The 25,391-nt window shown below is 37.0% G+C and overlaps 1 pseudogene; it reads right to left on the bottom strand.

Moving 5' to 3' along the window:
- Nucleotides 1–2,656: 2,656 nt before the first annotated feature.
- On the bottom strand, nucleotides 2,657–24,102 carry LOC133871610 (glutamate receptor 2.8-like; annotated as a pseudogene).
- Nucleotides 24,103–25,391: the final 1,289 nt, after the last annotated feature.

The raw sequence follows: 25,391 nt of genomic DNA, 5'->3' as shown, positions 1-25,391 counted from the left end.
TGTATTAAGGAATTTTGTATTAATTAAATTTATATTAAAAAATAAATCGTCCAGAAAATTTTATTTTTTTGTCCAGCGCAATTCCAGACGGTTTGGGCCCAAAACCATCCACAAAAAATTTCGGACGGTTTGGGCTCAAACCGTCCATAACCAGTTACGGACGGTTTAGAACCGTCCAGAAAAAAACGTTTGGACTTTTTTCCAGACGGTTTTTTGCAAATTCTGGACGGTTTCAAACCGTCCAGAATTGCCAAATTTTCTGTAGTGATTCTTCAAATTTCTCATCAAATGGAATAACCAAGGCATAGGCATAATTTATTTACAACATTTATATGGTTGTGCAATGCTTAACTCTTATAAGCTTTTTAATTGAATGATGTAACGAGTGGTTGGCCAGTGATTCCCAAACCTAATGGCTTTAGGACACTAGATGTAAAACATCCCAAAGGGCTTAATAACTCAAGTAAAATACGGTACGAAGTCAAACTTAGCCATTTTATTAATTACTCACATCTTTTGATTCAAACACTCAATGCTTAATGAGGCAAGAGGTCCGGTTACTCAATGAAGCTTGAAGTATTAACTTTTTTTTTTTTTTTTTTTTTTTTGTGAGGGGTTATCTTTCACGGCCTGGATAGTGCGGTGTGAGGGGTTATTTTCTCACGGTCAGTTTAAATAATTTTTTTTAGGATATTTGGCTACCATTGTCTTAGATTTAGTCTGCTTGGAGTAGATCTACACTTTAACTATTTTTGTACATGGGTTAGCGGAAGATGAAAGTCATAGATAACACTTTATTGTAAGAATTTTGTTTGTATCTATGACTATGTAACCTCATAGCATGTGGCTATGATTTTGCAGAGCTTTATGCTTTGTGATGTAAGAATTTTATGCTCTTGATCTTTGATCAATGAAATACTCAATTCTTTCGTTAAAAAAAAAAAGGTATGGGTTTAGATAGATTCGTCTTATTTTGTGCCCCTTTTGTAAGCTTTTATCTTCTACATATGGCCTATATATATATATATATATTATTAACGATTTATGCTAATTTAATTGTATTAAATTACTTAATGGAATCAAATCAAATTAATTGTTATTGGCATTAATTTGCAAATTGATATCAAATCAATTTAATTAATTAATTATTCCTTGATGGGAGGAAGAATTATGGTGAATTCTAATTTGAAGGTCCCTGACCTAGCCTATAAATATAAAGCCTGTGTACTCCATCAGTACGGCATTCCGTAGGTATAGGTCCGAAGATACCTCATATATATTGAATTTTTGGTTTAAGAGGTTTTTGACGCGCTTGACCGAAGACGGCTGGAGGTAACCTTATATTCTTTTTACTTTCCGTTGCGTATTTGTTTAGTATAATAATTGTGTTTATGCTTACATGTAGTATTAGAGCAACCTTTATGCTGTTTTGTTCAGTATTAAGTTTTAGTTGAATCTAGTAACTTTTTGTGAACATAATTTGTTTATAATTATATTTATTGTTCACATACAGTTGAAAAGCATATGGGTTTTTTCTATTTGCTTATATTGTTTGTTTTTTGTGCAAACTTTTCACTATGAGGTGTTTCCCTTTTCACCTATAGTTTTGCCGTGAAACCCATTCAAGACCACTATGCTCCACCTATATCAACACCGGTCATTCGTCGGAAAAATGCCGCATAAGGCTAAGCAGCAGCCTAGACTACTGCCAGCGGCGTTTTGCCTCATGTAGTGAGCGGCGGCACTATACGGGCCACCTGTGCTGGACAACAGCGGCAGCCCTATACGCACTGCCTGTGGGTTGGCTGGTACAGCGGCGTTCTGCCATATTCTGTGGGCGGCAGACCTACATGGCTTGCACATGTGGAAGGTGAAAGGGCGGCGGCGCGGGGCTTAGGGTTTCAACAGGTCAAAAGTTAAAATTTTTGAGTTAACGGGTTGGGCATCCAGGTAGGGTTTTTTAATCCAAGCACGATCCAGCAAGTTGTTAAAAAATAAAAAATTTGGTCTTTAAGTGGGCTGGCCCATTTGGTCCAATCCAATACAGTAGCCCGACCCGATAGAGATAGCTGACCCAATGTAGTAGCCCATTCGGATATCAAAAAGAAGAAAAAAAAAGAAGAAATGCTTACTTTTATGTATTAATGTTAAAGTTTTATCAATTCTTTTATCATATATGTTGTTCAGGATTAATTATTTTAATGCATGAACTTTGAAATATTCTATTATTATTTCATTTAGCATAATAATTGTGTTTATGCTTACATCTTTTGCTTCTGTAATTGCCTTAAGAGGACTGAGTCTTTTGTGGTGTTTTAATTTTTGTTTTTTTTTTTTTTCGAAAAATGTTTTAATTTTTGTTGAGTCTGCTGTTGGGGAGCCCACCCCATTTTATTTTTTAGGATCCATCCACTCTTTCTATTCGGATCAGGAATGGGAAGGATCCTCCCCAATAGCATTTCGTTATTCAAATTAAAAAAATAAGCTTCGATCGATGCTAATTAAATAATAGATAGACATATATATAGACATACCTATTCATTTCCATCTAAAATAGAAAAGGTCTGCCGTTAGAGCTACAATATATTGAATATTGAAGTATATTAAATTGCATTACAATGAGTGATATTTATGGAGGGATCAATACCAGGACTTGCTAAGAGGGATCTTTGTGGTCAAAATGTTTTGCCATTTCAAGCAATTTGGACCAAAAGGAGCTCTCATCAGAATTGTTGGCGTTCAAAGTAGGCCAATGTGAGCGAAGGAAAATAAACAAATAAACCAAGAGTGAGGACGTGGAAGCGACTACTGTGATGATGAATAGGCCTCCAAAGCTGAACAAATCAAGACTAGAGCTTTGTGAAGAGATTGTTGCACTTTGATCTTCACAAGGAGTTTTACTCGAAAAGTACTTCAACTCAATCGCTCGAAACTTGTCTTTATCTTCGGTGACATTCAAGATTGCCCTAGAAACGTAAGGAAGTAAAGGAGATCCTTGTGGGAAGGCTTGAAGAAACATAGGGGAATTAAAAGACAATAGCATTTGAAAGAAATATAGAATAATATATAGAATAATTGACTATGATCATAGGAATTATATCTTTGTTTCCAGTTTGCTGTATATGATCGGATCATAATAGTATAATTTGACCACTACACTTATCGCATTAGTGATCTTTAGTACAGAAATCTAATACAGCAAAAATGCTCCATCCCCACTGATTCTGAATACGTTTTCCTGAAAATGTATTAATTTACTTGCCCCACCAATTATGATCAATTGGTTTCGGCAAAGGGTTACGACAAATACTTCTCCAAGATACAATGGAGCTCAGAAATTAAACTTTTATCGTTTGACTGTGTGGTGCACAAAACAAAATCAAACAATAACACCTTTAAAGTATTTATATTTTCTAGCAATAAGATTTGTACTTTGTTTCTACAGAAAAACATGCACAACATAATAAAACAGAACTTTAAACAATGTAGAAAGATTTTGAGAGAGATGGAAGAACATAAGATTTTTGTGTCTAAACTGGTCTAAAATCGGCTATTTATAATGATATCAATTTAGTAGCTTTAATGTTTGTTCATTAACATGCATATATTTACAAAATTAATGTAAAATAACCATTAGATCTACTTGATGCTTTTCATGATTGTACTATAGCATACACACAAGTACATAAACTAAAGTATTGCTTTAAATTAAGCACCAGTTTGGTGTGAGTTAGCATTATAAATTATTTTACTATTTTCTCTTTTTTCTATGCGGGACTATCATTTTCCAAGACTCTTTAAATGCTTTAATTTCATTATAAAAAGTTTCCAAACCAATAACATAGACATACATACATTTAACATAATTATAATATTAATTTGAAAATTTTTTAACAGTGATTTGAAACTTAATATCTACAAAAAAATTTGTTTATTTTATCTATGGCATCCAAAAGTTTAACTGAAAAAGGTTGGGGAAAAAGATCACAAAGAGGGACTCACAAAGCCAAATCCACCCGTTTTGTAGGTCGGTCCAACCATTGTGTACTTAGAGCAGTACTTTGCAAGAAAGAGTTTAATGAAAGGGATTTCATCAAAAATAGCTTCAACCCCTCCGTTGTGGCTTCCTCTTGACAGTGCTTCATTATACTCCTCAGGAGTATTATATGCCTTCAACTTGGTCTCATCGAAATTAAACTGTTTTGTTAGAAGCCCTTCAACAAAGGAACCGTTTTGATATCCAACAAAATACCCATTCTTTTTTTTATCTCTTTTACATCAATAAATGCCGGCTGCTATCTCTGTACTGTTAACATTGAGGTTAAGCTTGCAGTATAACTTTGTGTCAGGATGAGTACCACGAAAATCCATATGATCATCACAAACTTTGACCAATTGTTTAACAATTTCTCCCCTGGTAACCATTAAAATGTACAATATAATTTAATATACACATCCACTAATTAATTAAGCTTATATATCATGGTTTTCGTTTAGAAGAATAATGCTATATAGTAGATTGGAAAATCAGCTTTAGATTTGTTGTTTTATAAGTCAATTACGGATCTAAAAGCTGATTTTCACTGTCACGCCATCTCAATTGTATGACAGTCGTATAGCTATCTACTAAATAGTGTTACTCTGTTATTGATTATCAGGAATTGAATAAAAAAAAAACCATTAATAGGGTTGAAGAAAGTTAATTTACTGTGAGCAAATACTAGTGTTGAGAAGGAAAACCAGAATATGGTGCCAAGTTGTTGCCCTGGGGGGCCTCTAAACTCACTGTTTATACGGTGTTCAAGAACCCATATCACTAAACCTGTAGAGATGAATGTTGCAAAGGTTGCTAACCACATATTCAAGCTTAGTGGCTTTAAGAAAAGGGTTAAATAGAAACTTGCCCCCTGTGGTTTGCAAACTTTAATTTTTGCCCTCTGAGTTTTACTTTTTATCATAGGTGGTACCTGTGGTATGTGAAAAGACGGAAATGGTACCTCCGTCAATTTTTCCATCCGAAACTAACGTCTGACAATGTCAGTGAACACGTGTTAATTATACGGTGCGACACCTGTCACCACGCCACATCAGATAAATCCCACGTGTTTATGTAATGCCACCTAATATTATGTAATGCCACCTATTATTAATGCAAATCCAGATAATCACATAATATTTCAAGAATTGAAATTAAACAACTAAAAACGTCGTCTTCCTCTGAAAACCATAGAACCCTAACCCTACTGACAGCTCCGGTTCAACAAATCTCCACGAACCAATCTTAGCAACTCAATCAGATAAGGCCGACAATAGATTTCAGTGGCGTCCCACAACTCCGACATGACCGTTTCTCCCAGTATATATCTCACAATCAGACAAATGTCATCATCAAGTCTCGTACAAGATTCAGCAGGGAAAGAAGTTTCCCGTTCTTCAGAGAAGGTATGTTCTTAATCTATTGTTTTGTTATTGAGTTATGAGTGGATTTTTTTTTTTTTTGAATCAGCCGATTAAAAAATTTATTTTTTCGTTTTGTTTTTTTGACATTTGAATCAAACGAAGTTATCATCTGGATCTTCCTCTGTGGGGCGTGCTGAGAAGTCCTACCTATGTTTTTGCGGTTTACCAACACCTATAAAGACCTCCTGGACTGAGGACAATCCTAGGAGAAGATTTTGGGGTTGCGCCTCCTACAACTCGAGAGTAAGTAGTTTTATGCTTGAATCACTTCCAGTAGATAATTTGAATGATTTCTTACTGACTGCCTATACTTCAAAATACAGACAAAATCTAATGCCTGCAAATTTTTCAAATGGGTGGACAAACCAAACTGTGCAACATCTGTGGAGGTCTTAAAACAAATTATGAAGCAAGCTAATGAACTAGAGGATGAAAATGGTACCTTGATGGCAAGGGTGAAAGACTTAGAGAATGAAAAGGAAAGTTGCATGGAAAGGGTTAAGCAATTGGAGAAGAAGAATGAGAAACACATGGAAATCATCAAGTGCCTGGAGAAGGAAAATGACATCTATAGGGCTAGGGAAATTTTTTTTATGTATGTTTTGTTGTTGTCATGGTTCACAATGTTGTTGGTTGCTTGTGTTGCACTTATTAAGTGAGTTTATAGTTTGACACATGTATGTCAAAATTGTAAGCTTGCAGTAATGTATGTGAATAATTAATTTAACATTTTGCCCACTATGGTTGTGATGTAGTGAACAAAAAATTTCCAAATGTATGTCTCTAACCCACATTTGTTTTCATTATATGCCAAATGTGGTTATGATGCAATAATGTCTATGAATTATTTATTTGACATTTTGATGTAGTGTCATTTGTGATGTAGCAACTAGGGGTGTACAAGCAGTGCGGTTAATAACCGCAAATAACCGGTAATCGGCAATAACCGCTAACCGAAAAAACCGGGAAACCGAAAATAACCGCAACCAGATAAACGGTACCCGGTTGCGGTTACCGGTTATTACTCTTTAAAATACCGGTTAATAATCGGGTAACCGCAACCGGTTTTTATTTTATATATAATTATAATTTTAGGCTGAAAATATATACATATAGGAAAAGGACACTGCCGTCAACGTGCTGTCAGCGCAGTCGAGAGCCGAGAGAAGGGCCAAGTAAGTCGGGAGGACACACGGATAGGACACAGACGTATGACCTAGGAGACCTAGATGGAAAACAGAGATGAAGTGTGGTAGAGAGATGTCTCGCGGTAGAGAGACCGAAACAGTAAAAGTCTAAGCCAGGTAACCCTAAACTTGCCAAGATGAATAGATTGTTCAGATCTAACTCATCAGTAAGCTCTAGATCCACTAGGATCCCTGAGATTCCAGAGGTAGTCAACGAAGAACACGTTGAGTATCACGATGAGGATTCCTTCATTGATGTCAATGATTGGAATATACCTAAGGTTCCCAATAAAGAAATTTACAGGAAGAAGTGGTCCGTGGCATCGTTCAAGACTGAACAACATGTCAAGACCGTAGAGCAAGTCTATGCTCTCAATAAGGAACATGAGTTATGCCAGCTTTTTAGCCCAGAAGCCATTAAGCGACATAGAAGAGAAGGCCACAACTTTATCCATATAGGATTAGTTCAGGTTGCCATTAAGCCCCTAACTAGAAGAGGTCTTAAAGCCTCTGTTATGTTAGGATTAAGAGATGCCCGTTTCAATGACTGGCAGGATAGTCTCCTCGGAGTCATTGAAGCAACCATGCATGATGGGCCAGTCTATTTTGACTGTTTCCCTGATTTCACCGTAAGTTTAAGTGATCCTCACATCCTGAAGGTTTTGACCCTGAGTATTAGAACCTAAGGATATAAGATTCTAGAAGGTGTCCAGCCTCTAGCTTTGATTTACAGGATCTACTATAAGTGCACTGGAACTAACATGAACTTCCAGGCAATTAAGAGAAGCCCAAGTGGTCAAACCATGTTGATCCAAAGTAGCCAGAGTAACGCAAATATTCACGTTCCTCGAACTATTCATTGGACTGACATTGAGTTACTCAAAGAATGGAGTTTGACCAATGAGAGTTTTAAGCCTGATCTCGTAAGACATAATCTAGGAGATCTAGATTATATCCAGCAGTACTTGGATGGTATTGTCAAGATAAGTTTCGACCGAGGTTCTCAATCGACCCCTAAGTCAAATCTTCTCATAGAAGAAGTTGCAAGATCTAGTGCATCTAGATCTGAAGTGCCAAGGTCTAGATCATCTAGACAACCTAAGGATAAGACTCCAGCTAGGCATTCGTTTGCTGGTTCTACCTCTACGGAAGAACTAAAGCGACGAGATCTAGAATTGGAAAAAGAACTAAGGAAGCTTAAGTTAAAAGGAGTCCAGACGACCTCCCAAGTGACTCATCCATGTTATACAGCTGACACACATCTAGAAGATGAGGAATCCCAGGAAGGAAATTGTTGTGCAAATATCTACCTAAATAAATAGGCAAATACTTGTACGTTTTACTCGCAAGTGCACAAGATCAAAACAATAGTATAGCGGGCAAATACGAGATCATTCCCACGAGGATTGGTATAAATTGTATTTAAAGAGAAATTCCTAAAAGCGATATGTTGAATAAGACGAGATAAAAGATTGAATTAAAAATACTATGAAGAAAAGGTAGGGCTTCGATATCCACCGCTAATCATACTCAAATAAGATTCGCAGTATGCACAATACTACAATCATAACATGATGCTTAATGCTTACCAGCCACAAGGGAATGGTATCTTCTCCTAAAGCTATTGATTTCCCTAAACAACGAGTTAGGCATGGTATCTACTCTAACTCTTTTCGTCCTTAAAGGATTTAGCATGGTATCTACTAAGTTGTTCTTCAAGGAAGCATAAATCTATGGAAATCGGTAAACACACTCAGATTGAAATATGGTATCTATTCCAGTTGTCTTTATGTTGATTAATCCAAGAACCTGTGTCGGGGTTCTTTTATTACTCTATTATGCCCAGGACTCGGTCATCCAAATTGACATAAATAACAAATCCATACCACATGCATATGATGGCCAAACATAAACATATGAGGAATTCAAGAAACTAGAATTAATCAAGTTAAACATCAATATATAAATTGTAGCAAAGCAAATTGAAAAACTTAAAGAGACATGATTAGGGCTTCAATCGAGCCCTAACTAAAGTATTAGTTACAACAAATATAAACTAAAATTATATACATACAGAAAATAAATAAAGGAAGAAAGAAAATAAAAACTAAAAAGAACCTCCTTGATGTTGTCTTTGATTCTTCCTCCAAGTTTGTGTGTCTTTCTTCAAAGGCTAGAGGCCTATTTATAGGGATTAGAGAAGCTTTAGAAGCTCTAGAATTACTATTACAATTCTAAGTAGGTTTTCTAGTCCAAAAAGAATAATTACAAGTCTTCTCCTTTTTCTGAAATTTCTATCCAAGTAGGAAAAGGATTCCAAAATTCGTACAGATTTGCGGTCTTTTATTGCGGGGCGATTTTGGCATGGAAAACGTCCGAATTAGGAAAAACCTATTTCTGACATATTTGTTGCATTTATTATCAGCTTTCCAACGCCATCAATTTTGTTGCAATCTGATACTTGAGCCGAAAGATATGATTAAATTACTGAGACATGCTCATTCTGGATTCTTTCCAAAGATAACGAATTTTTGCCAACTTCTCTTTCCTTAAATTCAAAATTGATTTGGAGTTTGAATCTATCCAAAAGTGAGTTTGCTGACTTCATTATAATCTTGGAATTTGATTGGTTTTTTCTTCTAAAACCTGTAAAATATAAGAAAACACAAAAACAACACAAAACATCAAATTATAACAAAACTAAGAGCATAACATATGTAAATTAAGGGGCTTGAATGTGTAACATTCAGCACTTATCAGAAATGCCTCTCCCACGGAATCTGATTTCATAGTTGAAACAGCTGTAGACCCCCAACTATGCACCATGAGGAAACCTTTTGAGATAGATTTCGATTTGCTCAACAAGGATTTTAAGTTAGAGGCAAATCTCGAAAGAAGAAAAGCCTATAAGGAAAGATTCAATCTTGAGCAGAAGAAAGGAATCTTAAGTCACTTTAAGAAACACATAAGTGAAATAGAGATGCATATCTCTTATTTCGATTTTGTTGATGAGTTTTACCCTGTAGAAAACCAGGTCCAAACCATCTCTAAGGAAAAATGGATAAAAGAATATAACACAGTTGTTTCTTTAAGTCACCTTCCCCAAGAAACCATAGTGTTCCAACATAGAACCACTACGGTTAAAGCCTCACCCTTTAATGTTGCATCTGAGAACACAGATGTTAAGAAAGTCATTGAGCAAGCCAATTACACCAACCAGTACCTAAACTCCATAGGAAACCAGTTGGATAAAATTGAGGAAAAGCTCGATAATAAGCCTCTCCCAAAAGAGAAACATAAGCCTTTTAAGCAAGAGAAACCAATAATCAAGTTTCCAGATCTAAAATCAGGAACTAGTTTAAAGGTTAATAAGGAAAAGCCCTTTATTGATAAAATAGAGGATATGCTTAAGGATTTGGTAAAAACCAAACAAGAACAGCCCAGTAGTTCCCATACTCTGTCTATTACTAAGATCCCTGAGTCCTCTGAGAATTCATCTGAAACAGAATCCTCTTCGGAGTCTGAATCTGATGAAAACATCAAAAAAGTTGAAAAAGCCCTTTCAGCCTTAGAATTGAATAGGATCCATAAGCCTAAGTTTTCACCAACAAGTTTCACTAAGAATTGGTATCCCAGACCTACCCCCCGGGATATCCAATTTGAGGAAAGAAACTTCCAAAGCCAATTTGCAGTTTCTGCTGATAAACTTTACGAGTGGAATATCGACGGTTTAGCAGAGCAGCAAATTCTAGATAAGTTGACCCATATGACCATGGTCTCTAGCAGTTATGTTATGAACCATGATTTAAGCCAACCAGAGGTTGTTGACCTCTTGGTCAAGGGTTTCATAGGAACCCTTCAATCCTGGTGGGAAAAGCATCTCACCGATGAGTCAAGAGCCAGCATCAGAAGTACTGTCAAAACCAATGAGGAAGGAATCCCCATATTCAATGAGAAATTTGGATTAGGAGATTCTGATGCTGTCAATACTTTGTTTTATACAATTGTAGAACATTTTATTGGCACCACAAGTCACCTCGCGTCTAGGGTCCATGACCAGTTGAGTAACCTTAGATGTCCAACCCTGAGTGACTTTAGATGGTATAAGGATGTTTTCCTTTCTAGAGTCATGCTAAGAGATGATAGCAACCAACCGTTTTGGAAAGAGAAATTCATTAACGGTCTGCCTCACCTCTTCGCCCATAAGATCAAAGAAGTCTTAGTCAATGAGAACAATGTGATAGAGTATGATAATCTCACTTACGGAAATATCATAAGTGCTATCCAAAAAGAAGGTCTTAAGATGTGTATCGATATGAAAATATCGAACCAAGCCAATAAGGACAAGAAAAAGGCTAAGTATGAAATGGGTAATTTCTGTGAGCAATATGGTCTGCCTTCGGTAGCACCATCTAAGAAGCATAAGGAGTCTCGTAAGCATGAGGAATATAGAAAGCATAAGAAACGGTTTAAAAGATTCAAGAAAAGAAGCTTTGAGCCGAATGATTTCTATAAGGAGGAAAAGAGGAAACCTAAGAAAAGATTTAAGAGATCTAAGAACAACAAAGATGGTTGTTATAAGTGTGGTAAGTCCGGTCACTTTGCAAAGGATTGCAAAGCTAAGGAAACCATTGAGTCTCTAAAAGTCTCTAACGAAGAAAAAGAAAATTTAATAAGAATGTTAGAGATAAAAGACATTGAACCCAGTGACTATGAGTCTGAACTAAGTATTAGTTCAAGCGATAACAGCTACCGCTCATGCAGTAGCAATGAGTCTGAGTCTGGTCCTAACATAAGTTTTGGTTGTAACGACACTTGTTGCAAGACAATTGGTGTTATGACCAAAGAAGAAGAGCAAGGAGAATTGCTTCTTGATCTTATAAGTAAAATTGAGAATTCTGAGTTAAAAAGACAATATTTAGAAAAGTTAAGAAAACTTCTAACAAAAAGAGAAGTTAATAAGTCTAAAAGTCTTGATATAAGTTTAAGCAACACACTTAAAAGATTTGATAAACCAAAGGAACAAATCACAATAAAAGATTTGCAACGTGAAGTTAATCAAATTAAGTCTGAGATTAAAATACTTAAGGAAGAAAATCAAGAGTTAAAACAGGATGTTAATCTCTTGAAAATTGAGCATAAGCTTAAGACAGCCGCTAGCAGTTCTAATAATTGTGAAGCCGAGTCCGAACCTAAGCTTGAAGATATGCCTCCACAATTTGAAGAAAATTGTATAAGCCTAATCAACTGAATCCATATTAAAAAATGGTATTCCAAGGTTAAAATTAAGATCCAAGATTTTGAGTTATCTGTAGTTGTATTAATTGATACAGGTGCAGATCTGAACTGTATACAAGAAGGACTTGTTCCTACGAAGTATTACAGTAAGTCAAAAGAGAATTTGCGTTCTGCTAATGGCAGCAAGATGCAAATTACTTTTGAGATAAGCAAAGCCCATGTGTGTCAAGACAATGTTTGCTTCAAAACATCATTTGTCTTGGTTAAGAATATGACTGACAAAGTCATATTAGGTCTACCTTTCATTACTTTGTTGTATCCTTTTATAACAGACCAGGATGGTTTAATTACCTATCCCATGGATGAAAAGGTTAAGTTTAAGTTTCTGGCCAAACCAGAATTAAGTCAATTGAATGCTTTCAAAAGCAATTCAATCTCTAAGTCTGTTAACCTAATCAAGTCTAAGACCCAACAGATAGGGTTTTTACAAGAGGAGATTAAGGTTAAAAGAATTGAGGAACAATTAAGTCAAAAGACCCTTCAACAAAGAATCCAACTCTTTGAAGATAGGATCAAAAGTGAAGTTTGTTCTGATGTCCCTACTGCCTTTTGGCATAGGAAGAAGCACACTGTAAGCCTTCCTTATATCAAAGATTTTGATGAAGGAAGAATCACCACTAAGGCTAGACCCATCCAAATGAGTCAAGAAGTTACTGAATTCTGCCGAAGAGAAATAGAAGACCTATTACACAAAGGCATAATTCGTAAAAGCAAGTCACCCTGGTCTTGTTCAGCCTTTTATGTCCAGAAGAATGCTGAACTTGAGAGAGGAGCCCCTATGTTAGTCATTAACTACAAGCCCCTCAACAAAGTCCTGGAATGGATAAGATATCCAATTCCAAGTAAGAGAGACCTAATCAATAGGTTAATTGTTTTTGTGATTTTTTCTACGTTTAACATGAAAAGTGGATTTTGGCAAATCCAAATTCATGAGAAAGATAAGTATAAAACTGCTTTTGTCACACCCTTTGGACAATACGAATGGAACGTAATGCCCTTTGGTCTTAAGAATGCCCCTAGTGAGTTCCAGAATATTATGAATGATATTCTTGGTCCCCTAAGCAAATACTCCATAGTTTACATTGATGACGTCCTCATCTTCTCTAAGTCTGTTGAAGAACACTGGAAACATTTGAACTTGTTTCTAGAAGTTATCAAATCAAATGGACTGGTTGTTTCTGCTACAAAAATCAAGTTGTTTCAAACCAACATTCGATTTCTTGGATACAACATCCATCAATCGAAAATAAGCCCAATTAGCAGAGTAATCCAATTTGCTGATAAGTTTCCTGATGAAATCCTTGAGAAATCCCAACTTTAGCGGTTCCTAGGATCCCTCAACTATGTTGCTGATTTCTATCAAAATCTTCGCAAAAAATGCAAGCCATTGTTTGATAGACTTCAAAAGAATCCTCCTCCATGGACCACTGAACATACTTCAGTTGTCAAAGATATTAAGTCCTATGTCCAGACATTACCTTGTCTTGGAATTCCCACCAATGAGTCTTTTAAAATTGTTGAGACTGATGCCTCCGACATTGGGTACGGTGGTATTCTTAAGCAGCAAATTCATTCCAACCAACCTGAACAAATTGTTCGTTTCCATTCAAGTGTTTGGAATTCAGCCCAAAAGAATTATAGTACTATTAAGAAAGAGATTTTATCTATAGTACTATGCATTTCTAAGTTTCAAGATGATCTCTTGAACCAAAAGTTTTTAATTAGAGTTGATTGCATGAGTGCAAAACATGTTTTAGAAAAGGATGTTCAAAACATTGCATCTAAATAGATTTTTGCCAGATGGCAAGCAATTTTAAGCATATTTGATTTTGACATTGAGTACATTAAGGGAAGTCAGAATTCTATCCCTGATTTCTTAACTCGTGAATTTTTGCAGGGAAAAAATGGCTGATAAGAAGAAAGAAAAAGCTTCGGCCTCTAAGCCCAATTTATGTTCTAATTCTAAGCCTTTCAACCTTGTCACCCCAAGCCAACTAAGTTCCCATGATCTCATCCTAAGGAATTCACCTACCCAAATGGTGAATCGATATACTACCCTAGGTAGTACCATAAGTCCAAGGCCGTCCTTCCAGTCTGCCTTGATAAGCTCTTCAAGTCCTTTTGATGATCTCCCCCCTCAAAAGCCTTTCATAAGATACCCTAAGTCTTCCCCTTACCATACCAAAGAACCTCCCCACAATCTGTTCTTGGTTGAGCCTGATTTTAATCACATAAAATCTCCTGATGAAATTGCCAAAGCCTATTACCCTCCCCGTTGGCATTTTCCGGCTATCCACCCTGATAAGTCCATTGAGTTCTACAGGGACATACTCCTTGTCACTAAGTCCATCCAAGTAAGACCTATTCAATGTCAAAGGATCCCTGGGCAAATTGCCTTTCATTCTCTGTTCATAATGAGATTTGTTGCACAAAAGGATTGGGGAGCACCTCCTTTTGTCTCCAGAAACCTTTCCAATAGAAAAGTTGGATATAGTTACCATGATTATATTGAGGCTTGATACAAAGTTCTTTTGTATCAAAATGAAGATTTTTCCCATTCCTGGTTTATAAATTTTGACAGGAATTTTAAGGGTCCTATCCCCGTCTGGTTTCACAGATGGTGGCAAGTTCATGGACCAGTTCACCAGATCCTCCCTGAAGAAGTCAAAGATGCTGTACGGTATTTCTCTACCGTCAAGAAGTTGTCTCCTCAGGAAGAAGACTTGCCTATGACAGTCCACTTCTTTGCTCATTTCAAAGTTTCGTGGATTCTTAAGTGGCAATATGTGTTTATCACCCAGAACTGCGTTGCCCGACAGTTCTCGGTTAAGTGGTGGGATAAGTTCAATTTCTCTTTGGTTCAATCCCGCCTTATGAAGGAGTTCCCTGAAAGACCTCCAGCTATTCAAGACTCTGTAACTCACGTTTCAGAGACTCAAGTTGAGCCTGCCCCTGATATCCCTAAGTCTGAGTCTTCTGTTCTTTCAAAAGAAAATAAGTCATCTAAGATTAAGCAAATGGCTCTCCTTATGCAGCAGCTCTTAGAAGCTAAAAATAATGATGAAAACGAAGAAGCCTCTACTGCAGAATCTTCTGTTCAGCATCATTATAATTTTGATCTTTTCCAAGATGCCCAGGATCCAAATAGCATCACTGATTTGGACTTGGATTTCTAAGTCGCCCCGTTGGCACAAAGGACAAGATTTAAGCTGTGCCTTCACCCGTCGGCACAAGAAGACAAAAGTGAACAGTACTTGGTCGGCCACCCGACAAGGTACTATTCATGAATAGTGACTTTTTCACTATTCATCGAAAGTTTTACCCTGCTTTCGGTGCGAGTTACCTATAGTAAAAGTAGAAAGAATCTGCTTTCGGTGCACGCCTGACAAGCCTAAGCATGCTGGCATCCCGTGATTCCGGCCCTGAGTCCTCCTGAAGTCTATTTAAGGAGCAGAAGTCTGAAGTTCAAGGCAGAGCTTATTTTCAGAGTTTACCTCTTTGTAACCTCACCTGAACCTCTCATAAGCCAAACACTTGTAATGTTTCATTCCAATGTTTTTAAGTCTAAGCTTGTAATCGCCAGTAGCATTCTGGCCTAAGTTCATTTGTAAGTTTTAAATTCAAGTTATTTTGAATCTAAGCATTACTTTTAAGTTGATTTCATGATCATTGTTGAATACTCTCTTATTTTGTATTCAGATTTTGATATTGAAATTGTTATGCATATTACTATGTTTTCTTATGCTAACCATCATTCTATCCACACTACTGTCACCACTTCTTACTATTAAGCCCCCACTCCCTGCCTCCGCCCCCTTCTTGGTATCAATATATATATATATATATAGGTATAACCGGGGACCCCGGTTGCGGTAGCAGTTATGAGCAAATAACCGCTACCGCAACCGCTTGTACACCCCTAGTAGCAACCCAATATAACCAAAAAATGCCCAAATGTGTCTCTAACACCAATGGTACTTTGGTTTATAAATGTATCACCAATGGTACTTTGGTTTTGTAAATATATCACAAATGGTACCTTGGTTTTGTAAACATATCATAGGTAGTTCCTTGGTTTTGTCAATGTAACATAAAAGGTACCTCTTTACCAATAAGATTTTTTGGAACCCAATATAAAAAATCTGACTGGCCAAATGTATTACTATAAAACTACACCTCAAAAATGTCCAAATATAATACTATCGAATTACAAGTAAAAATATGATGAAATTTTTTTCATTATGTGCCCCCAGTGGTTTATAAATGTATCACCAATGGTACCTTAGTTTTGTAAGTGTATCATAACTAGTACCTTGGTTTTGTAAATGTGTCCTAAATGATACCTGTTTGAATCAATCCTGTTTCAAAAAATGACCACATAAAATGACCAAAACCAAAACAATTTGTCCAAATCAAAAAATCAATCATGTTCAAAAAAATGAACACAATCAATCATGTGTCAAAAAATGACCAAAACCAAAACAATTTGTCCAAACCAAAAGATCAATCTTGCTTCAAAAAATGAATACATTCAATCCTGTTTCAAATTGACAATGTACAAATTATCCATCCTAAAAATAGCATACACCACTATCCATCCAAATTGACAATGTACAAATTATCCATCCAAATAACACTTTACATCATAAATACACCACTACATGCCCACTAAAACCAAAACCATTTGTCAATGTACAAATCCACCATAACATAACATAACACTTCCCATCCTGTTTCAAAAAATGACCAATTGTCAATGTACAAATTATCCATCCATCATAACATAACACAATCAATCCTGTTTTAAAAAATGACCAATTGTCAATGTGTCAAATTTTTCAATCTGGCTGTGATCCTCTTTTCCTGAATTGCATCGTGTTTGATGTCTCCCCCTGAAGCTACAAGGTAATAGGTAACAAATTAACGTAAGACATTAGAGGAAAATCCACAATTCCCACAATAAAACATTACTAATGCATTGGCATACTCCCTGGTGTTCTTGTACTACTCACCATCTATACCATCCAGTATCTCCAATGCCATTCTTTTTGCACGGCGGCAGCTCAACATTTTGAACTCAACATGGTAGTCCCTCCGGATCATCTCCCTCAAAGCTGTTGGTTTGAGGTTTCTTTGGTCTTGAAAGCTGTCTATATATCTATTAGCAGCCCACCTAACTGTTGCCCGCTTGTTATCGTGGTGGCTGCCACAATTATGAACTGGTTGAAAAGTTTTGATCTGGAAAAATTTTCTACAGTTCGACCAACTTATGTGTATTCTCCAGCCACATTTTCTCTTCCACTTTGTAGAGACCCGCACCTTCTCTTGCTGAACTTCAACCCTACTGTCAATGTAATTATGTCTTTCAGGTCCCGCTTGGACCTCCATTCTGGATACCTCCTCACTCGTCTATGAGGACCCTCACCTTCATCCTCCTCCTCCTCACTATCCATACTGTGAAATGTTTCACTGTCATCAGACTCTGCATCGAGGTCATTTATTGGATCACCTCCATCCGTTGATGTAGATGCCTTGTCCCACGTCTGAAACCATTTGTTTGTTTCTTCTCTTGCTTCGCGTACAACATTATCTCCTTTTCCTGTAAAAATGTCTTCTTCTTCGCCGTCTGTGACCTCAAAGTCACTCATCTCAAGGTATTCCTCATCAGCCTCCTCATCATCATCCTAAGGCTGCTGTTCTGGCTGTTGTAGAGGCTGCCGAACTGACTGCTTCCGAGGTTGCTGGGCAGTTTGCCGTCAAGGCTGCCGAGCTGACTTTCAGGCAGCCTGTTGTGGTGGCTGCACAACAGCTTGCTCTACTGGCTCATCAGATCGTGGCTCATCTATTGAAGGTTGTGATGTGTGTTGTGGCAAATCCTCTTCGGAATATTGAATCTCCACCTCTGATGGAGTCTGAGAAAGAAGTAGCATTGGGGCTACCACTTCAATTGGGACCGGTTAAGCTAGTTCCTCCTCTTCATGGTCAACAAACACATGCAACTTCATCTTGCCATCTTTTATGATCCTGTTGATCATTTTCAAGAAATCTTGGTTTGAATTAAGACTGTTTATATTTTCGTTGCTTTCATCATCATACTTATAATACATTGCCGGAATTTCATGGTATTTGTACCCCATATACGACTCTAGGATATTTGTAAGGTCCCAAAAACGGAACTTGTCTGCATCCAGTCTATTAACCTCCATACGACCTCCTCCTATGTACTCCATCCTATGTCCGGACAGGGACCCATGGTGGCAAATGACTAGATCAAATATTGCGTCCATTTCTACACAATTATGACAAAAATCAAACTCACATACACAACCAAACCAAGCACACACTTTATAAGGCTACTTCTTTCAATACACAGAAATCATATCACATAAGCCTACTTAATAAGCCTAGATTGTCGCATATCTGTATTAGTTTGGAGTGTTAATGTGCACATTGTGAGATGTGACAAATTCACTTCTGAGCATAGCCAAGACACAATGGACACATCACATCTTATATTATGTATACAACCTACATCATTCCACTCTAAACATATTATTTATATAGCATAACAATATTACAACAAATAATAACAGAACGCTGATTTAAAAGCTGATCAATTACGGATCTAAAAGCTAATTTTCACTGTAACACCATCTCAATTGTATGATAGTCGTACGTATAACCGTCTACTAAATAGCGTTACTCTTTTATTGATTATCATGAAATTGAATAAAAAAGAAAACCGTTAATAGTGTTGTAGAAAGTTTACTTTGAGCGAAGACTAGTGTTGAGAAAGAGAACCAGAATATGGTGCCAAGTTGTTGCCTTAGGGGGCCTCTAAACTCACTGTTTATACGGTGTTCAAGAACCCATATCACTAAACCTGTAGAGATGAATGTTGCAAAGGTTGCTAACCATAGATCCAAGCTTAGTGGCTTTAAGAAAATCCAAAAGTTGTTCCTCTCATTATCTTTCACTAAAACCACCATTAATACGCCTGATTCTGAAAAAGGCAAAGTAAAATCAACATATGTGGAACGATTAGCCACAATGGTTGTGTCTCCAATGACCGCATCATACTTCTGCATTTTGAGAGGGGGGGGGGGGGGGTGGTGGTGGTCATCAATTTAAAAACTTTGAAGAAAAGTAAAGTAATTAATGAGTAATTATTTAGTACTCTGGAATGCTCCTCCTCTCTACAGTAACAATGGTGTAATAAGAATAGAAATAGAAAACATAAAATTAAATGCTCCTAGGCGCGTTATTGACTCGTTTTCTTACGAAATTATTTACACCTACCAATTTTGATGAATTGGTATGCACTGAGTTACAACAAATACTTTTGTAGAATACAATGGAGCCCAAAAAACCCTCAATAATTTAGTTGCATTTTGCATAAAACGAAACCAAGCTAGAACACCCTTTGAGTTTCTATTCTAGTCTGAAAGGGACTCGAATTTTAAAATTACAAAAAGTTTTAAGAGAGACAGAAGAAGGGAGATTTTTATTTTATTTATTTTTTATTTATTTTTTTTTTAATTTTTAAATTGTTATGCAATGGACTCTTAATAGTGTTAAATCAACAATTTTAATGTTTGTTCACTAATGGACATGTAATTTCGCAATAACAATAAATAACAGCTAATTTAACAGTCATTAAAATCTGGCCATCATATCTTAATATACACTTAATTTCTACCATTTAGATAAAACTATAATTAACAATTGTTAAATTATAACTATTAAATCGTAATTGTTACCAACGATCACTTAATCTAAATTTTTAGATCAAACTTAATTTGATTTTACAGTTGATTTTATTGGCGGTCAAGAAAGTTCAACCGTTGGATCTATTTGATCAAACACTAGATCTTATGATCATGACCGTTTAAAAATTAATGTTCTTGATTTGATACACACAAGTGCATACCTGAAGTTTTTCTCCAAAAAGTAGTGCATGAATGATTTTTCCTAATTAACATACAAATATATTGGAAAAGAAGAAGAAGCATATATACCTAAAGTTTAATTTGGTAAAGAAGCTCATCGTAGGTCCCATTACTCGTCCTATTATCATTCATGAAGGGAATAAACTCATAAGGAAGGGGGAATGGTAATGCATCCAGCACAGCATTGAACACGTCATAGGAGAACCCTGATATGATAGGCTTATCAGTATGAGGATTCAGCCATTCCACTTTCAGAAAGTCAACAAAACCTTGTTTTATTGGAACCCCAATCCTCAACTTTGTCGGCTGGTATGTCGTGTTTCCTGGCCAGATAGGCTGCTTAAGTAATTTGTCCTTTGACATTGAGTCTGCTACTTCACGAGTACTATCCTCCAATTCTTGTGAAAGCCCTCTCTTTGGTGTCCAGAATCCAATAATTGTCTCGTTTTTTCCTACGATATTGATTATTTCAAAGGCTGAAGATTCCAACTGCCCTTTAGCCAAATGAAAATTCCTGCTAAGGCCTCGAAATTCTGTAGCTTGAATTGTATTACGAAGCGTTCGACCCGTTTCAGAAATGCCCAAAGCTGCAAGATCAACGTTAATTTGGGAAGAATTTTGCTTAACGAACCTAGAATGGACAATGCCAGCCTTCTCCACTGCCATAGCGAAAGCCCAAACTGTGTCATATGCCCATAATCCAAACAGGTTTACTCCATTACACTCACCGATTGGTTTGCTTGAGGTTTAATTTCTTTTCAATCTTCTTTTGAAATCTTCTAGTTTTTTTGACGTGGTTATGTGTGGCCGTAGTCCCAATACACCTGTTAGAATATAAATTAAATAGTTAAATTAACTATTCGGAAAAACTTCACTTACCATTTTTGATCTTTCATCACTTTTTGAACCATACTCATAAACTTTAAAAAGTGTTAATTCTTTTTAAAATGGTATAATTGAAAGACGAATACATTAAATTGACACTTTTAAAAGTTTAAGGGTATAATTGCAAAAGTGATGAAAGATCAGAAATAATAAATGAAGTTTTCTCTAAATATTTTTTATAAACTTAAGCTTTTGAGATAAATGATGATTTAACGACACCTTGCATTGAGTACATGACCTTTGAGTGCATTGGCTCTAGCAAAGCTGATAACCCTACCGTGAAGATCCATGCATACCCTTCCTTCATCATTCCTGCCTTATTTGCAAGTACAAAGAGCTTGGAGCCAAGTGAAGCAGCCATGTGTACAATGAATATTCTTGTATGATATTGTTCCTTTAACTTGTTAAGCTCCTTACTGATTTCCGTATTGTTAGAAGATGGAGGAATGACACTTCTGTACGGCACCTGAGCGTCAATCTTTTGGAAAGCATCAAGCAAATATGGAATTAAACCATTTCTGAAATCTGTATCAAGATCACACGGTATCTACATAAATTGAGTCAGCTATATTCCAGAAGTTTCTAGATGATCTTGGATTCCAGCGACGGTTTCATTGTTGCTGGATTGAATATATTCTGTAAATTAGTTATGATGAGCTGGCGTGTAAATATTCTTTGAGTTGGTTTTTCTGTTTGTAGATTTTTTCCCTGTATTCTTTATTTATACCTACAGCACTTAGCTTTTTGCAATACAAGAGAATCATTTTTTTTTTTCTCAAACTCTCTCGTCTCTTTCCATTTCTTGTTATGGTATCAGAGCATTTCTTGTTAGACGGAAATCATTTTACATAAAAACAAATGGAGCATAAGCATATATTTCTACCTACCTCTTTCGGATTACTGGAAGCAGTATTGTGTTAGTCTTTCTCTTTATGTAAGAGTCACAATCCTAGTCTGAGCTAGAGTATAAGTCATAATCCTAGGTATGGAAGAGTCAAAGTCCAAGTGGGACTATAAGTCCTAATCTTGGCCTAGTCTAAGTTCGTGTAGTAACTAGCTAGTATTTGAATAAAGTATGGGGGTAGAGAATTATTCAGCAAATCAACCCTTGTGTTGTGAGTTAGAGACTTAATATTTAGGTTTGTAACATTGAGTGTCTACATGAAATTTTATGGACCACATGCTCAGTTACATAAAAGTAACAAATTTTTAATGTGTTTCAATTATTATATAGTGATTTCTTAATCTTTCGTTCGTAACTAGTACTATGATAAAATATTGAAATGGAATAGGAGCTTTTTATTTATTGAAATATCTTTTGGCTAAGCATGCCACAAATGACTGTCGACAATGAAGGATCGATGCAACACGCTTGTAATATTAAAAGATCGATTTTTTAGTCTCTTTTGTGCCTTATTTTTGTTCTAGGTCAAGCCACGCACAATTCTAGTTCTTCGGTTGACTGGTTGACAAGCTATAGAGTAACACCTTTCTAAACATAAACTTTGAAAGAAGGAAAGAAATTCAACTTTCTTTTCGAATTGAATGGTATTCATATACAATCTTTCGGATTAGAAAAATGTTATTTCTCTAATTTTTGCCAAACTCCTATCTAACTTTAACAATTTTTCTTTTTTTAAAATATCAACTATTGGATATGTAGGAAAAATAGATCCAATTAATAGTTAATTTGAAAAAAAAGGGTTGGTTGAAAGTTTGATAGAAGTTATATTGGAGAAGTAGTGGGTCTCTTTGAATTGAGAAATGATATTTTTACATCTCTTTTTTAATTCAACTATTGAATTTGTAGGGTCCTATAGATCAAATGGTTAATTTAAAAAAGAGATGTACTCCAGATGTACAAAGAATGTATGTGTAACATGTCTTTTTCGAATTATATCCTTTGAATATAGGTTAAATACATATTTGGTTTATATGGTTTACACTTTTATCAAATGGCCGGCTATTTCGGTTTTAAAAACTATTAGAAGTGGTACCTATAATTTTTCCATGCCTTTTTTAGTCATTTTGTCAATATGCCATCCAAAAAATTTAACAGCCTGCCACATCAAATCCTTTCAGCACCCGCCATGTGTCCCCCATGCCACATCATTTTGCCACATTAGCAGTACTTAGAAAAAAAAAAAAAAAAGCTGTGTGAGAATAGGAGTATTCTATTTATTTCTTTTGTTCTGTAGTGTTGGAGAAATAATCAACTCCAGAGACACGTGGGTCTAAGGTAGCATCGGGGGCTGAGCCCATCGGGTTGACCCGGCCAGATTAGACTTAAGTACAAGACCATCCATTATCTCCAAAAAGCCGCATATCCCAAATATATCAAGATAGACTTCTATCCCATCAAATATGGGATAAGGTACCTAATAGAATGACATTAGCTAAAGAGAGTGTCCTACCCAGCTTGGACTCTACTACCCAATTTGAATTCTATGAAGATAAGATTAAAGGCTATGTGATCTAGGACTCAGACTCCTAATTAGATGATGCTCCAAGTATTTTAGCAGTTTTATAACTATGAGCTGTGAGCCTATAAATAAGACAACTACACTAGGTATTTGACAGGCAGATTCTCTAAGCTCTGAGATTATTGATACTCTCCAGAAAATAAATAGTTTGAACTGACTTAGGCATCGGAGTGGGGGTATGGTTGGCACCCCCACGAGTTGACGAGCCGTTTATTATTTTGAAGATTACGAGGAGAGCGAAGATCAAGGAAGGCAACGAATCACAAGGCAACACGTCAACGTACCGGAAACTGTACCAACAGTTTGGCGCCGTCTGTGGGAACGACATTGTTCCTTCAAAAAATAAATCCGCAACGGTGACTGGGCGATCAATTCAAGTTTGAAATCTCGGATCGGAATCTATTCACACCAAATCGGTGCTGACAATATACTAGATCTACGCTCAGAGTTACAAGTTCAGTGATTTGCTCGGTGATGATGGATCCGGCTTATTTCTGAAACAACAAAAAAGAGATAAATCTGAAACAGTATCTTCGGTAGTAAACAAAGATCCAAGACTTCATGGGTACAATCCATGCCAATCAACTGTAGAGGAACATTGATCTCGTAAAAAAAATCACGACTGTAGAACGTCATAGAGATCTGTGGATTTCAGTAGAGCATCCGAACAGAGTGCTATCTACCTTTCCAAATAGAAAAATAATAGAAGACCTGGATGTAGACGTTCTCAGCAGCGAGCTTCGTCGCTAAAGCAGCACGCTCCTCCTCGCTCAGAACCCGACCCTTGTTGGCACTAGGTACCCATCCAAGTTGGGTCTCCTCCCGTCCAAGGAAGAGCATGACCCGTCCCGGACTCCCGGATGGCCTTGTCCCTTCCGTCAGCGGAGGTCATCGACAGATCGAAGAGCACGGGCTTGCCAGCTTGGGACCTTCGGATCCTGGACCCTATTTTCTCGGACTCGTCGACTGTGTTTGGTCGAGAGCGAGCATCAACCTAGAGGCACATCAAGGCCATCATCACCAGGAGATGAGATGTCTCCAACATACCCGGATAGAGCCCGATCTCGTTCGTGGTCAACAAGATGCGGTGCTCTCGGGCCCAAGGTAGGTACTCTCGGCTGTATGTTTGGTTTGTTTGCTTGCCTGTAGACATGGCAGAACATATGTATTGCTAGTGGCTGTTGGACAAGCACTATAAGACATCGCTCCAAAGAAGGTATGGGCCGCAAGAATTGCACATCGGTGGATAGGAAGCGCCTGAGATTGGGAATTTCTGGCTACTGCCGAGCACATATCAAAACTCACCTTGATGTACAAGCAATGTTAAGCAGCTCTACTCGATGAAGCTAGGACTTTCATAAAGCTTCCTCTGCTTTAAACTTTTGTAGTGTATTATGCTTCAAAATTCGCGGTTGGTGAGCCTCGATAATACCCAGTTGAAGCTTTTCGTAGATATGTGGATTGGACTATTCCTGTGTGCTTTGACTATCATGGGTCATGGGAAATCGATGCTGATAGTATACAGATGTTCTAGATCTATGCTCAGAAGTAACAACTTTACATGGGTGCACAAACTCAAAGAAGATGGGTCAAGAGGCAGGGAGTCGGCCCAATAAGCAAAACAAAACCAAAAAGAGAAGAAGCAACCTTGTTGCTATGAAGCTTCATCAACGGCCCAAAGAAAAAAGAAAAGACCTATGGATATGTGCTTTCAAAGAATAGAAAAGATGGGTCAAAGAAGAAGAATAAGAAAAGAATAAGAAGAAACCACGTTGCTCTTCCCCTAAAGCTACATCAAAAAGCTGTGGGAGATCAAAGTTCCCCGCCTCCATGAAAGTCCAGCTAGGGATGTTCCCCCTTGACCCCAAAACTATCAACCAATCCTCCGAGACTTGTTGCATCTACTGGTCTCCATCAAGCCCACGGACTCCTAGAGGTCCCGGTAATGACCCTGTGGAGCTTGTGGACTCCCCGGCACTTCAGGTCTTCGCCCAGTGAAACGTTGGAGCCTCGAATGGTATTGTTTTCTTCTGGAGATCTTCAGGTGAGGACGACTTTGATGATGGTGGACAGAATCCCGACAGAACAGTGACTGCCCGTGATGAGCCCCTATTCAACGTGGGTGATGG

This window comes from Alnus glutinosa, chromosome 6 (assembly GCF_958979055.1).
Source record: "Alnus glutinosa chromosome 6, dhAlnGlut1.1, whole genome shotgun sequence".
Taxonomy (NCBI): Eukaryota; Viridiplantae; Streptophyta; class Magnoliopsida; order Fagales; family Betulaceae; genus Alnus; species Alnus glutinosa.
The sequence above is the reverse complement of the archived record's forward strand: the minus strand, read 5'-3'. Positions and strand labels throughout refer to the sequence as shown.